This window comes from Silene latifolia, chromosome 1, assembly GCF_048544455.1.
Source record: "Silene latifolia isolate original U9 population chromosome 1, ASM4854445v1, whole genome shotgun sequence".
Classification (NCBI taxonomy): Eukaryota; Viridiplantae; Streptophyta; class Magnoliopsida; order Caryophyllales; family Caryophyllaceae; genus Silene; species Silene latifolia.
This window is the reverse complement of record NC_133526.1, coordinates 55,028,850-55,044,987: the sequence shown is the minus strand read 5'-3', so window position 1 is coordinate 55,044,987 and position 16,138 is coordinate 55,028,850. Positions and strand designations below refer to the sequence as shown.

The 16,138-nt window shown below is 39.5% G+C and overlaps 2 non-coding genes across 2 annotated transcripts; one reads left to right on the top strand and one right to left on the bottom strand.

The window, feature by feature from the left end:
• The first annotated feature begins 419 nt into the window (after nucleotides 1-419).
• On the top strand, nucleotides 420-526 carry LOC141617878 (small nucleolar RNA R71). Its single transcript, XR_012531232.1, has one exon. It is a non-coding gene; the product is annotated as a small nucleolar RNA R71 (small nucleolar RNA).
• A 5,783-nt stretch (nucleotides 527-6,309) lies between these two features.
• LOC141618230 (small nucleolar RNA R71) lies at nucleotides 6,310-6,416 on the bottom strand. Its single transcript, XR_012531335.1, has one exon. It is a non-coding gene; the product is annotated as a small nucleolar RNA R71 (small nucleolar RNA).
• Nucleotides 6,417-16,138: the final 9,722 nt, after the last annotated feature.

Genomic DNA, 16,138 nt, shown 5'->3' with positions numbered 1-16,138 from the left:
CATTCACTTGTTCATTTGTTCCCCTACATTCACTTTGGTCATGTCCCAAAGTTCCACAATTCTTACATATCCCACTTGGGATTGATGAAGATGCCGTCAAGGCATTAACATGGTGCTTTGGTGATTTTGAGGCTTCTTCAAGTCTAGCCATAGCTTTTTCAAACTTCAAATTGATAGTATCAATGTGAGCACTAAGTTGAGCACCCAATTGAGTAATGGAGTCCACTTCATGCTTTCCTCCTCTAGTAGCCTTGTGAGGTCTACTATATTGTGAGTTATGGATCGTCATTTCCTCAATTTTGTTCCAAGTTTGATTGTCATCAACTTCGGTGAACATTCCATTTGATCCCATGTTGAGAATGTTCCTTGAATCTTCATAAAGACCGTTCCAAAATTGTTGTACCAAGAACCACTCGCTTAGTCCATGATGAGGACATGAGCGACAAATTCCTTTGAATCGCTCCCAAGCTTCATACAAAGATTCTTCATCTCTTTGCTTAAAGCCCGTAATTTGAGCTCTTAGCATGTTAGTCTTTTCCGGTGGATAGAACTTTTTGTATAAAGCTAGAGCCAACTTCTTCCAAGAATCAATTCCGAGAGTAGCCTTATCAAGGCCTTTCAACCATTGTTTCGTGGTGCCAATTAGAGAAAAAGGAAATAAGACCCATCAAATTTGGTCTTGAGTTACACCGGTTTGAGAAATCGCATCACAATAGTCACAAAAAGTCTCCATATGAGAGTGAGGGTCTTCACTAGGCATTCCCCCAAATTGGCTTCTTTCAACTAATTGGATAAATGCGGATTTGGCAATAAAATTTCTGGTTAGATGTTGTGGTGTGGGAGTACCATTGGGTAGGTTCTCCTCGGTGGGTACGGAATGTGATGAAAACTTGGGCATTGTGGGTTAATCTTGTGTTGGATTTTGTGTTGGGTTCTCCTCACCTTCTCTTGCAAAAGGGTTGATGAACTCAATAGTATTTGGTTGAATATCTACAACCTCACTAATACCTCTCAAAGTTCTCCTAGCAAGTCTTCTATTGTTTGTCAAAGTTCTTTCATTTTCGTGATCAAAAGGTAACTAGTCACCTTGTGACCTTCTAGACATGGAAAATATCAAACAACTCGAAGATAATTAGAACAAACCTTGAGGATTTTTACTTCCCCAAGGCAAAGAAAGACACAACTAATAACAATATAAGAAAATCTAAATCAAGTTAACACCGTCCCCGACAACGGCGCCATTTTTGGTCGTGATCCCTAGTGAGGGGTTTAGTTTTCAGTACTTGTCGTCAAGAGCACCAAGACCAAAACACAATTTATAACTTCACAAACAACTCTACAATTAGTAAAGAGGCAAGTAAAGGTCGGATCCCAAGGGACGGGAATTGAGATGAGATTTCTATTGAAACTAGCGGTGTCTTAAGGGTGTCACAATTGGGGTTTGAAGTAGAAGGTCACTAAACTAAATAGCAATGAAAGTAAACAAGCAAGATGAATTAAAAGGGATGTAAATAATTGATAAAAGGCACTAGGGTGTAATGGGGTCATAGGGGATTCATGGGAATTGATCATACAAACATATTCTCAAGTTATAAGCAAGCAATTATTGTTGTGATGGATCGAGTTGGCTTATATCTTACAATCCTAGGAAAGTTTGGGTCCCGAAGCCGAATCGATTAGATTGTACAACACCTACAAGTCGACTTAATCTTTCTTACTCAACAATATGCATGGTCTAATGAGACTCGAGTTGGTTTATGTCTTACAAGTCTCATTGAAAAGATAGGTGATGGGTAAAAAATGCAAGGATTCATAGGCTCGCATTTCATCAAACATAACATGTGCATGAGTTAAGATCACAACAAGCAACCAAATAAACTATGAAAGCATATTAATTTAAGCATGAATCATCCCCCATGTTGGTTTCCCCGGATTACCCATTAACCCTAGCTAAGGAAACTACTCACTGATTATCATGTTGAACATGCTAGCAAGGTTGTCAATCATACCAACAAAGTGAAACATGATGAATAAATGAAAGTAATTAGCAATAATTAAAAAGGGATTAAGAGAATTCTACCTACTAATGATTCCAATAATAAAGCAAAGAATAAAAGAAGTACTTGATGCTTGATTGGAAGGTTGTCAATCTCCCAATAATAACCCGAATAATCTTCAATTACACAAAATAAAGGATGAACAAGAGAAAGATTAAGGAAATAAAACTTGTATTAAAACTTGATTAATTGTTGATTACCAGATTAAAGAGAGATTTGATTGATATTAACTACACTAAAGATTGCTAAGAAGAACATGCTCTTCTAATTAGACTAATGGGGTATTTATAATGGGGATTAGGTACATGAATTAGGGTTAACTAAGGGCGTAAATGACGATTAAGTCCCTTGTTGAGGAAACGCCGGTCCTTTTGGGAAGACTCCGGTCTCTAGGGAGACTCCGGTCTCTAGAAAAAGATGTGCATCCTTCCTAGAAGTTTGAAGAAGACGAAATGGGTCTGCCTGGGAATCCGGGCGTCTTTAGCACGGGACGGGCGGATTTGGTGGTTTCTGCCCGGGCGTCTTGTGGAGGAAGACGGGCGTCTTCTGGAGCTTTTGACCGGGCGTCCAGAGGGTGAAGACGCACGGGTTGTGGGTGGTGGACGGGCGTCTTCAGGGGAAGACGCACGGATTGTTAGGCAGTCTTGTTTCTTCTTCTTTTCTTCCTTTTTCTTCATAAAATCCTTGGGGATTTCCTCGGGGATGCAAGGATCCTTTCTCATCATTGCCCATCTACTATAGTATGTACAAAGGCCTTCTAATCTTGTCTCTCCTTGATGCTTGGTCATTGAATTTAATCAATTTAGTCTCATTTTGCCATGAAAATGCAAGGTTTGCACTCCTTTCCTACCAAGGGATCAAAACCTCAAAGAATATGCAAAACAAAGAACTAAAGACAATAAATGACCCAAATATGCACTAAAAAGCATGGGAACAAGTCAATTCGGGGACTAAATATGCTCTAATTATGGTCACATCAGTGGCCACTTGGGCTGCTCAAAGAGGCGTGAGCCATGTCGCGGGTCTTCGAGCTGTGTTGTCACTTTCACAACAAACGCAATCATGATTTGTTCTATCCTAGGTTTTGTAGTCACATGTTTGATACTTGACCAACATGAATCCGGGGAAACTTAAGGTAGAAGGTTTGGAAATTTTGTCTTTGGTGGTTGACTCGGTTTGACTCGTTGTTGGAGTCGGGATTTGAATTTTTGAGTCGGTTTTTGGTCCGGTGTCGGTTTTGACTCTAGTTAGTGTCATTGCGACCCCGTCGTCGTGCATTAAACACTCCAGGTATTTTTGAAATGTTTTGAGATGTTTTATTTTCGAAATCGTTTTAAGTTTTCCGACGTAAAGTTGTACACAAACTGTCGATCAAACGCCGCGATTCCAAAACATGTTGTAGTCCGATAATCATCGGGTGTTTGTTGGAGTCTCAGCAGATACTGGGTATCTACAAAATGAAGAGCACATAAAAAGACAGCCTAATTCAAACATTACTTTAAGATGGAATTTATCATACAAATGAGAAAAACATAAAGGATCAAACTTTATCAAACAAGAGCATATAAAACGACACAAAAGACGGAAATTTCGACATTTGTCGAGTAACCTATCACCGTTACCTTAAACGCTCCTTATTCTTCGAATAAACAGTCCCTAAAGCTTGAGTCTTCCACCGGGTCTTCGAAACCTTTATCAAGGAGCAAGAAAAAGAAAGGATTAAGGCAAAAATCGAAACTTTTATAAGACGGCGATGATGTGACCATTATTTGAGCATATTTAGTCCCCGAATTAGCCTCGTTCCTATGCTTTTTAGTGCATATTTGGGTTATTTACTATCTTTAATCCTTTGTTTTGTATATTCTTTGAGGTTTTGTTTCCTTGGTAGGAGAGGAGTGCAAACCTTGCATTTTCATGGCAAAATAGAGCTAAATTGATCGAATCTAATGACCAAGCATCAAAGAGAAGACAAGACTAGAAGGCCTTTGTACATATTATAGTAGATGGGCAATGATGAAGAAATCTTTGCATCTCCGACAAGATCCCGGAGGATTATTGGAGGAAGAAAGAAGAAAAGAAGAAAAAGAAGGCTGGGATGAGATCCGCTCATCCAACCAGGCAGGACGCCCGTCCAACACTGCAAAAATCCAAGCGTCCTTCCCTTAGGGACGCTCGTCCAGAGGCCTCCCAGGACGCTCGTCCAAGCCAGCAATCCGCTCGTCCAGCCACCCTAGAATCCACTCGTCCTGACCCTTGGATGCTCGGATTGTGTTACAGACCCACGCGTCTTCTTCTTGCTCCATGAAAGATGCGCATATTTGTGAAAGACCGACAAAAAGGAGACCCGCATCTTTTTCTGAGAGGAGCGATTCCTCAAGGACTTAATCGTCATTTAAGCCCTTAGTAAATCCTAATTTGTGTACCTAATCCCCACTATAAATACCCCATTAGTCTAATTAGATTAATCATGTTCTTCTTATCAATATTTAGTGTAGTTTATATCATTCTAATCTCTTCTTAATCTTGTAATCAACTTCTAATCAATTATTAATACAAATCTCATTTCCTTAATTTCTCTTTTGTTCATCTTTTATTTTGGGTGATTGAAGATTATTTGGGTTATTGTTGGGAGATTGACAACCTTCCAATCATTCATCAAGTACTTCTATTATTCTTTGCTTTATTTTGGAATCATCATTAGGTATAACTCTCTTAATCCCTTTTCAATTATTGTTAATCATCTTCATTCATTCATCATGTTTTGCTTTGTTAATATGATTGACAACCTAGTTAACATGTTAAACTTGATAATGAGTGAGTAGTTTCCTTAACTAGGGTTAATGGGTAATTAGGGGAAACCAACATGGGGGATGATGATTCATGGTTAATTTAATATGTTTTCATAATTTATTTGCTTGCTTGTTGTGATCTCAACTTATGCACATGTTATGTTTGATGAAATGCGTGCCTATGAATCCTTGCATTTTTTACCCATCACTTACCTTTTCAATGAGCCTTGTAAGACATAAACCAACTCGAGTCTCATTAGACCATGCATATAGTTGAATAGGGAGAATTAAGTCGACTTGTAGGTGTTGTACAATCTAATCGATTCGGCTCCGGGATCCAAACCTTCCTAGGATTGTAAGATATAAACCAACTCGATCCTATCACAACAATAATTGCTTGCTTATAATTTGAGAATATGTTTGTATGATCAATTCCCATGAATCCCCTATGACCCCATGACACCCTAGTGCTTTTAATCATTTGTTTACATCTCATTTTAATCATCTTGCTTACTTACTTTTATTGCTGTTTAGTTTACTGATCTTCTTATCTCAACCCAAATTGTGACACCCCTAGACACCGCTACTTGCAATCGAAAATCCTACATCAATACCCGTCCCTTGGGATCCGACCTTTACTTGTCTCTTTACTAATAGTAGAGTTGTTTGTGAAGTTATAAATATTGTTTTGGTCTAGGTGCTCCTAACCACAAGTAACCGAAAATTAAGCTCCAAGTGAGTCCGACCAAAAATGGCGCCGTTGCCGGGGACGGTGTAAACTTGATTTGATTTTCTTAGATTGTTATTAGTTGTGTCTTTCTTTGCCTTGGGGAAGTAAAACTCCTCAAGGTTTGTTCTAATTGTTTTCGAGTTGTTTGATATTTTGCATGTCTAGAAGATCACAAGGTAACTTGTTACCCATTGATCACGAAATTGAAAGGACTTTGACAAACAATAGAAGACTTGCTAGAAATACTTCGAGAGGTATTGGTGAGGTTGTAGATGTTCAAACAAATATTGAGTTGATCAACCCTTTTGCAAGAGAAGGTGAGGAGAACCCAACACCAAATCAATCACAAAATCAACCCACAATGCCTAAGTTTTCATCACATTCCATACCAACCGAGGAGAACCTACCCAATGGTACTCCCACATCACAACACTTAACCGGAAATTTCATTGCAAAATCCGCATTTATCCAATTAGTCGAAAGAAGCCAATTTGGGGGGATACCTAGTGAAGACCCTCAATCTCACATGGAGACTTTTTGTGACTATTGTGATGCGATTTCACAAACCGGTGTGACTCAAGACCAAATTCGATGGGTCTTATTCTCTTTTTCTCTAATTGGCACCGCAAAACAATGGTTGAAAAGCCTTGATAAGGCTACTCTTGGAATTGACTATTGGAAGAAGTTGGCTCTAGCTTTCTACAAAAAATTCTACCCTCCGGAAAAGACTAACATGCTAAGAGCTCAAATTACGGGTTTCAAGCAAAGGGATGAAGAATCTTTGTATGAAGCTTGGGAGCGATTCAAAGGAACTTGTCGCTCATGTCCTCATCATGGACTTAGCGAGTGGTTCTTGGTACAACAATTTTGGAATGGTCTTTATGAAGACTCAAGAAACATTCTCAACATGGGATCAAATAGTATGTTCACCGAAGTTGACGACAATCAAACTTGGAACAAAATTGAGGAAATGGCGGTCCATAATTCACAATATAGTAGACCTCACAAGGCTACTAGAGGAGGAAAGCATGAAATGGACTCTATTACTCAATTGGGTGCTCAACTTAGTGCTCATATTGATACCATCAACTTGAAGTTTGAGAAGGCTATGACTAAACTTGAAGAAGCCTAAAAATCACCAAAGCATCATGTTAATGCCATGGTAGCATCTTCATCAATCCCAAGTGGGATATGTGAGAATTGTGGAACTTTGGGACATGACCAAAGTGAATGTAGGGGAACAAATAAACAAGTGAATGCTTTTCAAGCATACAAGAGTAGTACCCCTTATTCCAAATATTATAATGAAAACACCAAATTCCACCCAAATCTCTCATACAAAAGCCAAAATGTTCAAAACCCTCAACAAACATACACCCCACCTCCCATGAGAAACCAAAATCAAAGACCCTTTTTCAACCAAAACCAAGGTTACCAAAATTAAACTCCATACAATCAACAAAATGACCAATGTTTTGATGTTCAAAAAGCGGTCCTCCAAATGCAAAAGAATCAACAAGAGTTTTTCACTCAAATGCAAAAACATAGTCAAGCAAAAGATATCACCATCAACAACATCCTAGCCCACATAAAAAATGTTGGAAACTCAATTGACCCAACTAGCATCTTCAAACTCTCAAAGACAAAAAGGGAAATTACCACCTCATAGTAATCCCCCAAGATATGAAACGGTTAGTTCCATTCACTTGAGAAGTGGTACAAGATATGAAGGACCGAAGAAGCAAGTTGAGGATGAAGTTGTGGAAGCTAGTGACAAAGAAGAAGTTGTGCAAAACTCTAAGGAAGGAGAACCAACAAAAGAAGAAGTTTCAAAGAAAAGTGAAGAAAAGGCCAAGGAGAAGGAGCCCATTGTGATTAGACTTCCATTCCCAAGTCGTCAAGCTAAACCTAAGTTTGATGACCAACTTGGAAAATTTATGGAAATTGTGAAGAATTTGGAAGTCTCGATTCCTTTCACGGAATTAATCAATCACGTGCCGGCCTATGCAAAGTACATGAAGGACATCCTTACTTTAAATAAGTCGATCCGGAAGCTTGAAACTATCGCCTTTACTAAGGTGAGTAGTGCAATCCTTCAAGGGAGATCACCTCCAAAACTTAAAGATCCGGGAAGCTTCTCCATACCGTGTACCATTGGCGACACCATGATCAACAAGGCTAGGGATGGGAGAACTTAGGTGAGTGTTATGCCGTATTCGGTTAGTAAAAGGCTAGGGATGGGAGAACTTAAATGTACCAACATCACACTCCAAATGGCCGATAGATCGACGAAGACACCGTTAGGGATATGGGAAGATGTTCCCGTGAGAATCAGCGAATTCTTCATCCCAGTGGACTTTGTCATTGTTGACATGGAAGAAGACTCCAATATTCCGATCATCCTTGGTAGACCTTTCTTGCACACCGCGGGTGCGGTGATAGATGTGAAGCACGGAGAGCTTACTCTAGAAGTAGGAGATGAGACCATAACTTTCAATCTTGACAAGACCATGAGGGCTCCCCGTTTGCATGAACCATGCTTTATGGTTGATCACTATCGCCGGAAGGATGATAGGAAGAAGTCGGAATTCCAATGGAAAAAGAAAGTTGATGATGCTCCATTCAATGAGCAAGGGAATAGCAACAAAGAGAGCTTGAAAAGCTCACCCAAATCCAACAATGAAGAGGATGGCCTCATTGGCCAAGACAAGAAAGAAGGAGAGTTGTCTCTATCAACTCAAGAAATTTTTAGTGATCAAGTAGACGAAGTTTGCGGTCTTTGGGATGATGAGTTCGAAGGGATATTCAATCCCTATATTGGTAATACTATGAACCAAGACCATCATGGAGAACAACAAGTGCAAAGATCTATTAAGGATCTTTATCATGATAATGAACAAGCTTTTGACTACTTCTTCAAGGTGTTGAGTAACATCAACAACACCTTGAACATGCCCCTTTGACATCTCACATTGGATGAGAGTTTGGTGGAGTCCTCCCTAAACCACCATTGTAAATATTCTAACTCCCTAACTTGCATTTCAATTTTTACATTGCATTTTTGTCATTTTTGGATTTATATTTTTGTGCCTTGATCAAGATATTCATCATTTTGAGAGAAGTGAGGGAGGGACTTATGATTTTATTGATGTGTAGTGCTTTATCTTACTGTGAGGATAGCAATTGCCTAGGCTATTCATGCCTTTGTAGTGCCCCCACAATGAAGAACACGAGAATTGAAGAATGAAAATGATACGGGTTATGCAATACCCACGGATGGACCTGAATCCGTGTGGTCAAGGAAGAATCCGAGCGGCCAAAAGGAGAATCCGAGCGTCTAAGATACAATTCGCTCGTCTGGCAGAGCTGCAGAATTCAAAAAACTAGTCTGACATAGAATCCGAGCATCTCAATTGACAATCCGCTCATCTGATCCTGGCCGCTCGTCTTACAGCAAAGACGCTCGTCTTTCTGCTGTTGAAACTTAAAGTTTCTCCCTGTAACAGAATCCGAGCGTCTGTCCAGGAAGACGCTCGTCTCAAATTGAAAAACCCGCTCGTCCTTGCTGGAAGACGCTCGTCCTGTGGTGTCTTTTCCTGAGACAAAACACGAAGAATCCGAGCGTCCCGACCCTTGGTCCGCTCGTCCCCTGCTGCTGTTTTCAAACATAACGGGTCTTTAAACCCTCTTCCCTCATTCATTTTCATTTCTTCTACATTCAAACACTACCCACTACCCAAAAACCCTCATCCTCTACATCAACACAATCAAATTTCCTCAACCAAATTCAACAAAATCAAATCCAAACTTCCTCACAACAAAAATTAATCACTCCTTTTGCAACAACAATTGATTCAAACACCAAAATCTTCAACCTTTGAGTCGATTTTTAAGATACAAAGCAACATTCTTTCATCTTAAATCAATTTGGGCATAACTAAAAATTGAAGATTTCAATCTTTCTTTGGTGTAATCAAGAATGGCAAGAACTAAAGGAGGTAACAAGGCACCCCCAAAGAAGACACTTTCAAAAAGGCAACAAGCTCTTCAAGCAAAACAATTGTCAAAGGTATTAGTAGTCCAAGAGAAAAGGTTAGAGGTTCAACAAGGTCCCCCTATGGAAGCTACAACATCAACAACTCCGGTCATTGAGCAATTATCCAATTCTCCGGAGGTAACTTTCACTTCCGACTCTCATAGGGAGAAATTCATTCTCTTTGCTAAGAAAACCATCATGTCTACTAAGTTTATTTGTGAAGATGCATTATCAAAATTGGGTGTTCTTGAATGAACCAATGCCTTCTTTGAGTCTATGGGATTGGGTAAATTGTTTACCATGAAGGAATTGACATACCCCTCCCTCACCTTGGAATTTTTGAGTTCCTTGAAAGTCACAAGGGTGGAAACTAGAACCCACATCGAGTTTCATCTTGCAAATGTTGATAGACGCATCAATTTTGGCGAATTGAGTAAGATTTTAGGCCTTAGCGATACCCCGAAATATACAAAGATCCCCGACAAGTATGACCCCGCTCCTCTTTGGGAGGCAATTTCCGGAAAGAAATTTGTGCGCTTTCATGATTGTCATGCTCTATTAGTCCACCATCCGGGCATTAGAGTGTAGCATAAGGTCATTGGGAATACTTTGATAGCAAGAAATGGCACTAATCATTTTACCAAGCTCGATTGTGTTCTTCTTGAGTCGGCCTTGAACATAGGAAGGGAATATACCAAGCCATATAATGTGTAATACTACGGTTTTATGAGTCTCTGGGTACTCTATCGAGTGGGCCTTACTCTGTCAAGTAAGGGTGTTTTGCGATATAAAATAGTTTCTGAACTGTAGGGTACTCGATCGAGTAGCCTTGGTACTCGATCGAGTACGCGGCACTCGATCGAGTACGTCAGTTACTCGATCGAGTAGCCCGGTTTACGGGTAATGTTTTGTCGGGTTTTGTTAATAATGCGAATTAATATATAAACACTTCTGTCACTTTCATAATACGCTTTTACAAACCTAATTACTTTCAAAAGAGATTTCAACCTACGTACTTTGCATTCATCGCATTATTGACAAATCCCGAAGCTTGGAAGGTCGGAATTCGTCTTTCTTTACATCTTTGTGATCTTTACGTCGCGGGTAAGATCTACGTACCGAGTTTGTCATATTTAATTAAGTCTTGTTAAACCCTAATTTTGGGAATTGGGGGATTTGTGTTAGTTTTGTGTGGTTAGTGATATATGTGATGTTATGTTAGGAGGAGGATTCGTAGAGGAGGCCTTTTGATAACAACTGTTGAGATCGTCTGACTGTCTTGAATTCCAGGTAGGGTTTCCTTACTCAGTATTAGTCCCATAATGTGTTGGTGGTGATTTGTGATTGTTGATTGTTATCATGCGAGTATTGTGACGGTTGTTGGTTTTGATTGCTGATTAGTAGTTGTGATTGTTTGTATCTGTCTGTGTTCTTCGGGGTGCGTCCCTGGCTGAGTGGAGTCACTTGCGCGAGTGGCTTCACGCCCATTATTCCCCTTCTGTGGAACCCGCCACAGAAGGGATGTGCACATTAATGGATTTGGGTTTATCGGTCGATGGAGATGAGCGGGGCTTAGGTGGGAACGGCTGCGGTCCCCCACTGGCGGCGAGGAGTGACCTGTTGCGATGGGCACTCTGGCAGGGCTACACACTTTAGTGTGTATTCAGTATTGTGGAGTTGGTGATGGAGTTCGGAGTATATCTGTGACGATTGAGCTGTGTTGTTTGTTGTGTTGTTGAATTATATAAATTGTGTGATTAGTACTGACCCCGTTTAATGTTTTAAAAACTGTGGTGATCCATTCGGGGATGGTGAGCAGTTGTTGAGCAGGTTTGATATGGTGCTTATGGGCTAGCTGGGATGAGTCATCACATGCAGTTAGAAGAGTCTTCCGCTGTTGTCAGACATTATGTTTAGCTTTTAGACATTTGGTTTTTGGAGAACATGTATTCACATTTTATCAGTTTGGTTTTCGGATTGTAATCACTTAACTTTATACTATAAATAAACATTGTTTCGTTATTGTCTTATGATTATCATTGCTTCGGGAAACCGAGATGGTAACATCTTTATACCTGAGTTGTCCTGGTAAGGCACTTGGAGTATGGGGGTGTTACATACTGCTCTAAGGCTTTTGGTTGAACGATGGCTTAATGTCGATTGTGGTAAAGAGGGCACCGCTTTTATTGTAAATGGAGGACTAGTTACCCATTTGTCCAAGCACTTTGACCCAAATTTCAACAAGGACAACACTTATGTGGCAGTTAAAGGAGGCCATCTCATTGATATGGACACCATGATTCACAAGTTTAAGTGGGTGAAGCATGATTCTCTTGACACCAAATATGGGTGGTTAACCAATGAAGCTAGAACCTTCACATTGCCTTCAAAGATTTGCCGATTGAATGCTCACCGACCAAATTACCTTCTTCCACTCTCCGAGGAGACCGAGTATATTATTCAACAACATAGAGGCGAGATTGACGAGCCCTCCTCCTCCATTATCACCCCACCTTACCCATTTGAGTATCACGAATTCAAACCAAAGGATGTCGAGGTAGGAAACGATTACATGACTCTACTCATAAGGGAAATGCACAAGCAAGCTTACAATGATAGAGTGGATGCTTACAAGGCCCAATATCCGCCCCTCCTACATCTAGCTAGGCAAGGACTCCTCGATCCATCATGTCCCTTGCCTAGTTGGGCGGATAGGGAGGTTTTCTTTCCTAGCACCTCTAGTGGTGGAAGACCGGGTGGAGAGGAGAATGTTGATGATGAGGGTGTTGATGAAGAAGAGGTTCAAGAAGAGGTTCAAGAAGAAGAAGCTCAAGAAGAGGAAGAGGAAGGTGAGGAAGAACAAGGAGGTGAAAGTGGGAGTGGAGATGATTCCACATATATGGAAGTTGATGATACCTCAAGAGAAGAGGAGGATGATGATGATGATACGATGGGTGAAGATTAGCAAACTTTGGAGGCTGCTACACTCTTACACCTCCACCATGGTTTGTCTACTTCCCTTGTTTTTATTTTATCTTGATCATTTACTTTGTGGAGTCCTAGAAACATGGAGGACTAACACCTTGGCTTCATTAAGGTGTTCATTTTTATTGTTCCCAACTTGTAAAATCCAAAATGACAATCTTTAGTTTCATGCATTGCATTCCTTGTGCATGAACTACCCCGAAATTCAAGACGTTAGAAATAATGTCTATTTTCGTTTGGGGAAGTTCATGCATATGAATTGGGAGCTAATTTAAATTATGCTCTCCGCCATAACAAAAACACATGCATCATGTAGCGTAGCTTAGTATAGTTTGCATTTAGTTTAGAAATCATGCATATTCGTTGCATAATTTCCTATCGTATTGGCCATTGAGGACAATGCCCATACTAGTGTGGGGATGGGAAATTCTAACTTGACTTTTATTCAAAATCCAAAAAAATCAAAAATTTCGAAAAATCCAAAAAAATTGAAAAATTGAAAAAATCAAAAACATGTTCATTTCCTTTATAGTGTAGTCTTGTATATATTGTGTTTGTTCATCCTTGTTCACATTGATCGACTACGCCACATCCGAGACATGAGGATATTGAAGACCGCATGGTATGATCTTTCCAATCTCCTTTTTCCTCTTTATGTTAATGACTATGTGGCTTTATTTTGATTGATACGGTAAAAACAATGTGAATTTAGGACTTACATTTAGATTATTTGGCATATTAGTTGGTAGAAGCATATGCATTAGGATGTATATATGTTAGTTGCATCATGGCATATAGTTGCATGTTAGAAAAAATTTTGTGAAACCGTCTACTTCGAAAGCTTGACAGGTGTATATAGGCCCTAGTAGATGCTTTTTCTTCTTAAGACTTTGCTTGTTAGAATACTTGTAAAACACCCTAGGATGTGTCATACTAGTATCCTTTGACCCATGTATTAAGGCCTAGTCAAGAGTACCTTGTGGTGTGATAACTCCTTGGCTACCGTTTATTCCAAGGTGACCCTTGAAACCATGCAACCATCATTCATCCATATTCTACCATACATTTTGTCATCAAAGGGAATTGGCACAAAAATCATTCAAAATTTGAGTTCAAGAATAGAAATGAAAAGAAAAAGTTTGCAATTGCATCAAAAGAAAAGAGGAGCAAAAATAAACTCTTATGCTTCAAAAATAAGCACCCTCACTACAAATAAGGTGACTTTGAAAATGTTCAAAAGAAAATGCAAAAAGTTGAAAAGTGTCAAGTATTGAAATGCCAAAAATCAAAAGAAATGGCAAGAAATTGTTCTCAAATGTTATATGCCACAAGAAATTGGGGGGAAAAACAAACAACAAAAGCAAACTCCCAAATGAAACTCAAAAACTATCAATCCCTTTATCCATCGTATTCATTTTTGTGCATGGTAGAGAGGGGACGACCCTTCTTCTTGTCTAGGCAAGAGGGGGAATTCCGCGATCCTCCAGTGTTTCTAACACCATAGGGAGTCTATTCTTGACAAAAGCATTTAACGATTGAGGACAAAGGTACCCTAGCTGGACACAACTTGGAGGTGATTTATTGGTATCCTTCTAGGCTTAGTAGTTTGAAGAAATTGCATCTATGAAGGAGTGTGTACCCTTGAATTGATTCCCCTTTAGATAATTTGCGCCACTTAGATGAGGAGAGTGGCTATTCTTTTGTAGATGCATCCATTACTTCATTTTGTGCTTTAATGCTCGGATGTGTCGCCATTTTGACAAGACCCACCTTGCCTTGCAAGAAGGCATCCTACCTCATGGTTGTCTTGTTGTAAGTTGAAGGGGCGGAGTGAGAGCCACTAATTGTCTCATGTCGGTTATATTAGTAGGATAGTTTAAATAAGGGTCCTAGTTTTTGTCACCTCTTTACTCGGGGCGAGCAAAGGTTCGGTTTGGGGATATTTGATGTGACCATTATTTGAGCATATTTAGTCTCCGAATTAGCCTCGTTCCTATGCTTTTTACTGCATATTTAGGTCATTTACTATCTTTAGTCCTTTGTTTTGCATATTCTTTGAGGTTTTGTTTCCTTGGTAGGAGAGGAGTGCAAACCTTGCATTTTCATGGAAAAATAGAGCTAAATTGATTGAATCTAATGACCAAGCATCAAAGAGAAGACAAGACTAGAAGGCCTTTGTACATATTATAGTAGATGGGCAATGATGAAGAAATCCTTGCATCTCCGACAAGATCCCGGAGGATTATTGGAGGAAGAAAGAAGAAAAGAAGAAAAGGAAGGCTGGGACGAGATCCGCTCGTCCAACCAGGCAGGACGCCCGTCCAACACTGAAAAAATCCGAGCGTCCTTCCCTTAGGGACGCTCGTCCAGAGGCCTCCCAGGACGCTCGTCCAAGCCAGCAATCCGCTCATCCAGCCACCCCAGAATCAGCTCGTCCCGACCCTTGGACGCTCGGATTGTGTTACATACCCACACGTCTTCTTCTTGCTCCATGAAAGATGCGCATATTTATGAAAGACCGGCAAAAAGGAGACCCGCATCTTTTTCTGAGAGGAGCGATTCCTCAAGGACTTAATCATCATTTAAGCCCTTAGTAAACCCTAATTTGTGTACCTAATCCCCACTATAAATACCCCATTAGTCTAATTAGATTAATCATGTTCTTCTTATCAATCTTTAGTGTAGTTTATATCATTCTAATATCCTCTTAATCTTGTAATCAACTTCTAATCAATTATTAATACAAATCTCATTTCCTTAATCTCTCTTTTGTTCATCTTTTATTTTGGGTGATTGAAGATTATTTGGGTTATTGTTGGGAGATTGGCAACCTTCTAATCATTCATCAAGTACTTCTATTATTCTTTGCTTTATTTTGGAATCATCATTAGGTATAACTCTCTTAATCCCTTTTTAATTATTGTTAATCATCTTCATTCATTCACCATGTTTTGCTTTGTTAATATGATTGACAACCTTGTTAACATGTTAAACTTGATAATGAGTGAGTAGTTTCCTTAACTAGGGTTACTGGGTAATTAGGGGAAACCAACATGGGGGATGATTCATGGTTAATTTAATATGTTTTCATAATTTATTTGCTTGCTTGTTGTGATCTCAACTTATGCACATGTTATGTTTGATCAAATGCGAGCCTATGAATCCTTGCATTTTTTACCCACTACTTACCTTTTCAATGAGACTTGTAAGACATAAACCAACTCGAGTCTCATTAGACCGTGCATATAGTTGAGTAGGGAGTATTAAGTCGACTTGTAGGTGTTGTACAATCTAATCGATTCGGCTCCGGGACCAAAACCTTCCTAGCATTGTAAGATATAAACCAACTCGGTCCTATCACAACAATAATTGCTTGCTTATAATTTGAGAATATGTTTGTATGATCAATTTCCATGAATCCCCTATGACCCCATGACACCCTAGTGCTTTTAATCATTTGTTTACATCTCATTTTAATCATCTTGCTTGCTTACTTTTATTGCTATTTAGTTTAGTGATCTTCTTATCTCAACCCAAATTG